The sequence below is a fragment of the Psammomys obesus genome, unplaced genomic scaffold (genome assembly GCF_907164565.1).
Source record: "Psammomys obesus unplaced genomic scaffold, mPsaObe1.curated_primary_1811, whole genome shotgun sequence".
Taxonomy (NCBI): domain Eukaryota; kingdom Metazoa; phylum Chordata; class Mammalia; order Rodentia; family Muridae; genus Psammomys; species Psammomys obesus.
In genome coordinates this window covers 16,603,629-16,612,792 of record NW_026596091.1, presented here as the reverse complement: position 1 = coordinate 16,612,792, position 9,164 = coordinate 16,603,629, and positions in this window count along the sequence as shown.

The window sequence follows — 9,164 nt, the reverse complement described above, 5'->3', positions numbered from 1 at the left end:
ATATACATATACATATACATATACATATACATATACATATACATATACATATACATATACACATACACATACACATACACATACACATACACATACACATACACATACACATACACATACACATACACACACACACACACACACACACATATATATATATATAATTATTATAATAGCACTGGGTCCCTACATGGAGTTCTACCCATATGGCATTCCCTCGGCATTCAACATGTCATACACAAGCTGCAAGTTCCCTTATGGGACACATGGTACAGCTCTTTGGTATAAGAATCATCTCCTTTCAGGTTGTTTTAATTTGTAGAAATAATAGTTAAATTACAATGTTTATTTGGTAAACTGGAATTTCAAAATTACAAACTGAACTTCTTAAGGCTATCTATAATCAGTGAAGAACACTAATAAAGGTAGTAAGAAAAGTGAAGAAACGTTTTCCTCAAAGAACTTTGTGTTAAATGATGGCATTTTTGTGTAAAGGGCGATTTCTTCTTTCTTTCTTTCTTTCTTTCTTTCTTTCTTTCTTTCTTTCTTTCTTTCTTTTCTGCAAATTTTTAAAACCCCTCAAGGTTACTGACAAATGCAGGTGAATAGCAACATGCTATTTCATTATTTGCTGTGGAACAGAAATGAGATAAAATTCTTTGGGGCCTTGAAAAATGTATTTCCTATCTGAAATGACTCTATAAATCTGTCAAGTAAACAGCAGGTGTCCCTGCCCTCTGCTCTGACTCCACACACCACCTCAGAAAGAGCAAGCAGGAACAGTCCTTGTCTATTGATAGTTACTCGTTCTGCCAAATGCTTATTTCCCTCAAGGGGCATTTCTAGGGACTGCAAGGGAAAATATTTCAACTATTATGGCTGTCAGACCAGATGGTTCGGGCACAGGTATTAGATCTAATGACAAAACGGGAAAAAGCAAGACAATTGCTTTGATCAAGTCAACTTTTATTATCACGAGCACTGACAGGTGAAACTGGATTTTGACTGAAATTAAGTTGAATGTGGTAATGGAAAAAGTAATTTTTTAAACTTCTATTAGTTTCTTTAAAAATTAGTGTGTGCCGCTACTTATTTTTCTAGGTAATCTGTGGTCTTTCACCTAGAGCAAATGCCTCAAAGTTATGGAGTTTGTGGTTCAGCAAGATGTAGAAGGCCGGGACGTTGGTTGGGATACTCACCGACCATTTTCAAAACCGCTGTGTTTGGAAAAGATGGATGGTTTTATGACACAGATAAATTAACTGCTAACTATAATATAAAAGATACATTCTTTGAATGGGCCTTTCAAAACACAGAAAAATATTGTGATTCAATATTGCCACAGTTTCCTGGGGTTCTGTGGCCCAATGTATCTATGAGCTCTGCTACAACTCCCATCATCTTTAAAATCTCACTTTGTTCTCCTTTAATGCACTTTACATCCGCATAGCACCTTTCATCTCCTGGCAAATTGAAAACAACAATTAACTAAGCTACCCATCACCCCTCTGTGGGTGGAAATACCCTATTATCCTAATTTGGAAGCTGGGAGAAGCAGGTTTAATGAGGAAAGGTGGCTTGCTAGTTGATGGCAGAAGCTGAAATGGTCTTGAAGCTTGATGCGTGACTATAGGCTTTAACCAACAGGTGATGCTAATATCTAACTTCAGATCTTCTCAGAGCTGGCCTTTGCATGAAATGGGATGTCAATAGTAAGTTCCGTTTGGTGCAGCGGCCCAGTTTTCACATTAATCCACTTGCGATTCTAAAATAAAAGCGAATTTCCATTGAAAGACTTTGAGGGCATCTTTCAACTAAGCAACTAAAAATGGCTTGTTTATTCTGGACAAAGCTGATGTACAAAGCCTGTATCACAAAGAAATGACTATCCCAAAGAAAGACAGTATAAGATAAAATTAACATTTGGTAATAATAAAAATGACCATTCACTGAACACTTGAGCTCGTACAATGAGCTGATACCTAAGTGTGGTTTTCTTATTTAGAACTAACAGTTCTATCTTGGAGAAGATGCTTAGTCTACATCTAAAAACTGAGAAAATTAAAATGCGCTGAGATTGAAGGGGAACTGTCCAAGGTCAGATAGCTAGTCAGTAGGGACCCCACACTCAAATTCAGAGGTTCTCTCCAGAGCCACACAGTCAAGCGCATCACAATAATTACTCCATTTCTGGCTGGAATACCAAGTTCTTCTTCCACATGAGAAATTGCCCATTGTCTGTGTTTAGTATCAGTGAATGTTTTTGTATTGCACATTTTATCAGAATTGCTGAAGATAAAAAGGAGTGAGATGTACCTGTTTTGTTCAATAGCTATTGTCTTTTTCTGGAAAGGTGATAATTTTTTAAGAATATTACTTCCATATTATAATTACAATTCCATATTATAATTATATTATAATATAACATAATTACTTCCATATTATAATTATACTTCCATATAATAATTTTGGGTGGCTGTATCTTCCACCTCCACCCAAAAATCAATGCTTTCCCAGGAGGCATCACAAAATACTAGACAAACACCAGGTACATTTACCTGATAAAATTGAATGGTTATCTTTTGCTAATGTCTATCTGGATAATCTTAAAATTCTAAATTATATTTATTGCCTGGCAGTCACATTTATCCAATAAGATGGTTTGGTCCATAAGTTAGAGATTCAGTGCCTTCTGGGAGTACCTGAGCATCAATCTGCATGGCCTTACTGCACAGTAGCCCAAGTAAAAATACCCAATCTGTCTCAATATGGCTGGAACCAGAAATGTGTGATACTCCATCTCTTCTCTTTCTATCCCTCTACTCAACTGACCAAAGTGTTTGCCACCTTTCACTGAGTATTTATACTGAGCTGCCACTGTGTTCAGTGTGTATCTGGTTCCAACCCTTTTGAATCCTCCTCCGAGATCTTTAACATGGGCCCATCTTCCTCATTTAGTATGAGAAAAAAATCTGAAGAGGTATTCTACAACTTTTCAATGATGGCACACCTCAAAGTGAAGCAATTGACCCAGGTGTGTCCAGACCCCAAGCACAAGATACGCTACCATCACACTGATAAGGTGTGAGTGAGTATCCCGTACACTTTCTTGAAATAATTACCAGTACTATCGGCATTCTATAACTAGTGTCTAAAGTGAATGCTTTTAAAAAATAACAACTTCAGAGGGAGCCCCGGGTTTTCTTCTGCGGTAAAAGGTCATCGCACTGGGTTATATTTGTGGTTGAGGGATGAAGGTGGCTTTGCTGAATTCCCTGCAGTGTCTGGAAGAAGAGACATGGAATTAGGTCACTGGCTGGAATCTCAAGAACAATCGCAGGCAGGAAAAAGCTGATCTTTATATTTTCAGAATTGATTCCAAGCTCTTTGGAGGTGAAACCTACTTTCTGAAAGACAGGAAGAATAAACGGGAGGGGAGCTGATTAAATTCTATATAACCATGGTTTGTGGATTTGTCTGTTCAGTCGATTAGCTACTAAAAGAGATGGCCTTTAAGGCACCCAGGGAGGTTTGAGCTCAGCCTCTGTTATCCTTCCTCCTGAATAGCACTATGTAGTCCTGGGGAGCAGATGAAAGCGGCCTTGCAACACAAAGGCCCCGATATGGCTTCTTTTCTCTATCATATTTTTTTTAAGTGTAGAAATCCTTTACAGTTAAACTATTAAAATTGGTCATTTCTTTCTGCCTTTTTTTTTAAAAAAAAAACTTCTTTAACCTCAATCTTTAAGAGCAATCAAGAAATCAAATTTCTTCCTTGGTGAGCCAGAAAAAAATGATGGTGACTCACTGTTTCCTTTGGAAATCCAGCACCCAGAACAACCACTTAAAAGAGCTAGCTGCCATTCATTCTCCAAAGGAGATTTCAGCGCTGGGCTATTTCTTTAGTTGAGGTACCTGACCTCCAAACTCTGAGGAATTATTCAGGGTCTGTGAAAGAAGGGATAGAGTAAAATAAAGTAGGAGATGGCTGAGGCAGAGAGGCTTCACCCCTTGCCCAAGTCCTTTGACCTTCAGCATCCTGCAGCTAGCTCAGGTTGGTGCTTTCTGAAGCAGCAAGAAATCAAAAGACAAGAGTAGTAAAAGTGGGAGCAATGTGGATCAAGAACTAGAAAGGAAAACCAGAAACAGAATGATTGCAAGAGAGTAAAAAAGATGAAAAAGGAAAAAGAAATAGGAGACCTTGGAAAACAGTTCAGTGTAAAAAGATGAAAAAGGAAAAGGGAAAGAGAAATAGGAGACCTTGGAAAACAGTTCAATGTGCCAAAAATTTATCCAGGCATTTGGCACCAAAAATAGTATGGGAAATGTACTAGACATTTAGGACCAAAAATACATAAGACCTATCCCAAACCTAAAGAACTCAGACTATACATAGGGACAGAATAAAAATACATAACACTTCGCCGTAACCAATGTAATTGATGTTACTATCGGTCGTATCTATTTATTTTCATCCCTTAAAGGCAGTGATCTGGATCCCACAGAAAGCCTCTGTGTTCGTTGTTCCTCCCACTTACTTTGCCCTCTATGTTGACCAGTGCACGTCTGGCTACGTCTGATGATTCCAGTCTCATCTGCAACCACCTTAGACGAAGCAGCACATAGATTAATGCAGCGCATCACCTCCTAATGTCATTTTGAATATCTGACATTAAATTGATTTTTTTTCTTTATAAGGTTCAAGTCTACCATCTCCCATTCATAGACTTTTGTTTTAAGATTTATTTATTATTTATACGGCATTCTGCCTGCACACCAGATCTCATTATAGATGGTTATGAGCCACCATGTGGTTGCTTGGAATTAAACTCAGGACCTCTGGAAGGACAGCCAGTGTTCTTAATCTCCGAGCCATCTCTCCAGACCTTTAAGAAAAAGGAATCCATGAAAGCTCCTGATGACCACCTAAATGTTTATCAGTTACTTAACTAACAGAATCTTATATGATATTAGGAGAAACGCATGTATGCCACAGTAGGAAAGCTAACCCAGAAGAGGTGGTTTTTACTGTTAATGTTGGATATCTGTGGCTGACTAGGTTTTCATTTCAATATATAAGACTCTGGCAAGGGAATGCCAGAGTCTTCCAGACTACAAGTACCTGTAATGACAGTCAAAACAACAAAAGACAGACAAACAAACAAAACACACTCGCTTATTCTGGGACTGCATTTTGTTCAGTATAGTCACAGTACAGACAAAGCAAGAAGAATTGAACTGCTGTAGCAAAAAGGTCTGAAGCTCTGCTTTCAGATCTAGAGCTTCTGAGGGTTCATTTTGCTTCTTTCTTACCTAGCTTGGTCACTTTAGGCAACTTTTCAGAGCTCTCCACACCCCCAGTGCCCTCACCCATTGCATGCCATTCTTGGGACAGTTACTTCTGTCAACATACACAAATCCTTTGGAAGCAATTAGATACTCAAAATGTACTTTGGTGTTGGCAGGTGATGAGGAGAAAAAGGAACTGATAACATTGCAGCAGTTTGTTTTCATTTTAAATGCTATGCAGCCTAAGGAGTTTGATCTCTATGCAGGCTTTCATGAAGAAGGCAGTATAAAAATTGCCATTTTCTGATAAAGAAACCAAGAGAAAGGTTACAAAATTGGCACAAAGTCACACAGCAATTAGTAGTTATGCTGGGGTCTAACTCTGACGTGTCAGACATATCCATCTTGACTTTCACCATTATATCATGTCATCTCTTTGAACATCTAATCCTTGGGGATTTTCTTGGGGAAAAGAAATAAAGTACTAAATAAACGACTAGTATACTATGGAGACTGGAGGTATTGATCTCTCAATTATAGTGTTTATTCACTTTTTAAATTTCAGAATAATAAGGCTATAATTAGGGTAGATCAATATTCAGAAAACCCAGATTCTGCTGATTTCCTGGCAGAGTCAGGAGAACTTGGAGAAGACAATTAGTAAGCGTATCAGCAATAATCGGCTGGTTGAATTACTGCTGACCAGGCAGGTGAAAGGCCAAATTGCCACATTCACTTGACCTTGATTTCTGATGGGAGCATCAAGGGCCTCCTGCACAGCAATCATTGCCCAGCTGTGCTTCTCAACTAATTAATTTTAAAATGATCTAAGTCAATTAATTATGAAGCACTGGTTTGTCACCTCCAGCTGCCAATGTATCTAAATTACAAACTGCAGCTAATTGGTTAGCTCAGTCCATTTCTTTCTTCAAAACACATTGTATATTTTTACTCATGAAAAATAAATCATATCTCAGTCTATGAAAAATTGGGAACCTAGTTTTTCTGTGGGCATTCAACATTTAAGCATCAGACAGAAGGAAAGAAAGTCCCTTTTCCACATGTAATCAGCTTTGCAAAGAAGCTGGACAACTTGACAAGACTTTCATAATGGAATACGATGAATGCTTTTTAAATCTATGTAAAGCCAAGAAACCTCTGACCTTGTGGAAGATAGGATCAACGCTGAATTATGGAGGTATGGACTGAATTTATCCCATGCAAAGAGTTAAGCATGCCTTTTCATTTACAAAGGAGCTGTTGTTTTCCTTTGTCTCATAATTTTTTTCCCATTTGTCTTAAGAGAAAAGGTGTCCCTCTCATTCAAGGCTAAAAGCTTTAATCTCATCTCCTCCTACTTGGCCTGAGACTTGGCTGTAAAAACAACTCCCTGTTTTCTTTTGTCTTATCAAGTGCTGCCTATCTTGGCCCTTTCTCTGTCTCCAAACACTTAGTTATCCTCCTGACAACAGCTCCCTAAACCTGGCAAGGCCAGGCTGCTATTCAAAGCTAGCCCTGTGCTAGCTAGCCCTGCTGTCTCTTCATGAGGAGGGGAGCCTCAAGCTTTGTGCCCACCTCTTTATCGCAATAAAACCTTGCTTAGAAAATAAACTGCTTACACTCTGCATGAATTGAGTAGTAGAATTTCATCTACTCAGGTCCTTTGCACAGTAAGTACCCAGTAAATTCTAGCTGTTGTCCTTGCCTGAAAGCAAGGGTGCTTCGTACTACTTGAGGACAAAGTCTTCCAAATTGGAGGCTATACAAAGCTCAAATCTGGCTTCTGCTTCTTTCAAGTTGTGTGGATTTGCACAGCCTACTTAATTTTTTGAAAGTTTGACTTCTTAGATACAAACTGTAATCAAATCAAATGTTGATGAAAGAAATTAAGGAGGTGAAGCAGGTAAGTGCCTCATACTCTACGTAGAGCATAGCAATTTTCAGATGGTTTCCTTTACTATAATTTTAATGTGCTTTTAATATGATCCTTTCTTCTTTTTTGTGGTACTGGTGATAGAATCAAATATGTTTGTTTATTGCACAGAGTAATGCAACAATAGACATTTTTACTTTGTCCCTCTTCCTTCCAATAAACACAGTGATTTTCTTTTGGGAAATAAGATTTGCATATCCCTGGGCATTAGGCCCTAACCCTGATTTTGGAAGTAAAATGTGATTGAAGCATAGCCATTCACATTTGTGAGTCTTCTTTCCCAGCAAATGATTCAAATTCAAGCTCCGAACCACCTTCCAAGATCATGTGACTTAGCATCTTCAGTTTCTATAGTTCCACTACTTTCATCTCCTCTTCAGTTCACTTAAAGAATGTATTTTTGCCATCTGAAGGAATTTCAGGAACTTTGCAAGTTATTAATGAGAGGCGGTGTCACTTTTCTCCTTAAGAAGATGCGACGTGGAAGAAAGCATTTTGAAGTCCTGCTTTGCAGGCCAAGCTTACCCAAACTTGACATCTTTCTGCCTTGGTCTCCCAAGTGTCAATAATAAAAGGTGTATACCACCAAACCCCACTGGGAAAGTTCCTTGAGCCTTGTCAGTCCGGGGAGGAACTCCACCGACAGAAAGAAGTACAGTTCAACTACTGGACTTAACACTGTCTGCCCTCCAAAACCAGCCATGACTGATGTCAGCCATACCTGTGTACCTTTCACTTATTTGTCAACAAATTTATTTTTGATTGAAGGTAGTTTGTATTTTTTGTCACTTGCAACTAAAACTGGTATATTTGATCATCATATTTCAGAACAACATTTTAATGAAACTCTTATTTATTTATTTGCTTGTTTGTTTGCTTTTGTAGCGCTGAGCATCAAACACATGCAACCTATGCTTGTGTTCTATCACTGAGTTCAACCCACATTTTAGCTATTGTATTCTTGGGCCATAGGAGAGTTCAGTAGATACTCAATAAGTAACTATGGTTCATAGGTGACAGTACTCCCTTCATAGTGATAGACAGATACACTCTGTACCACAACTCATAATCTCATTCACCTTTTTAGGTACAGTTTAATGCTCTGAAATAATGATGGCTGGCACAGGAGAAGATATTCCTTCATAAATCCACAATCCACCTTCAGTTCAGACTGGACAAAGGTTTGCTGTTGTTTGGGAAGGGTTTTTTGTTTTGTACTTGAAATGCCTTGTCTTCCAGCTATTACAGAAGACAAAAAAACTTGTTTAACTAAGCACAGACTAGACAACAAGGTTGATAATTTTTGAATAAGATAAGATATCCCTTGACAGTGGAGAATCACATATTTTTGACTTTTAAACTACTTCTTCCTGGCATATTTACAACCTTTCAGGACTGATCATTTGCTCTAAAGACAACCCCCCTCCCCAGATTTTGAAGGGAAATAGAGGTACAACAAAAAAAAAGTGTAATATTCGAGTCTCAAGCAACATTCATATTGCATAGCCCTGGAAATTTTGAGTCATCTATGAGATAGATCTAACTAACCTAGGTCCTTAAAATTTTTAAAATATGTTTATCCTATATTATATGTCTAATATCCTCTTATGAGTGAGTATATACCCTGTGTGTCTTTCTACTTTTGGGATAGCTCACTCAGGATGATCTTTTCCAGTTCCCCACCATTTGCCTGCAAATTTCATGATTTCCTTGTTTTTTATTGCTGAGTAGTATTTCCATTGTGTAGATGTACCACAATTTCTATATCAGTTCCTCAGCTGAGGGGCATCTAGGTTGTTTCCAGCTTTTGGCTATTACAAATAAAGCTGCTACAAACATGGTTGAGCAAATTTCCTTGTTGTGTACTTGAGCATCTTTTGGATATATGCCTAGGGGTGGTATAGCTGGATCTTGAGGAAGCAGTATTCCTAATTGTCTGAGA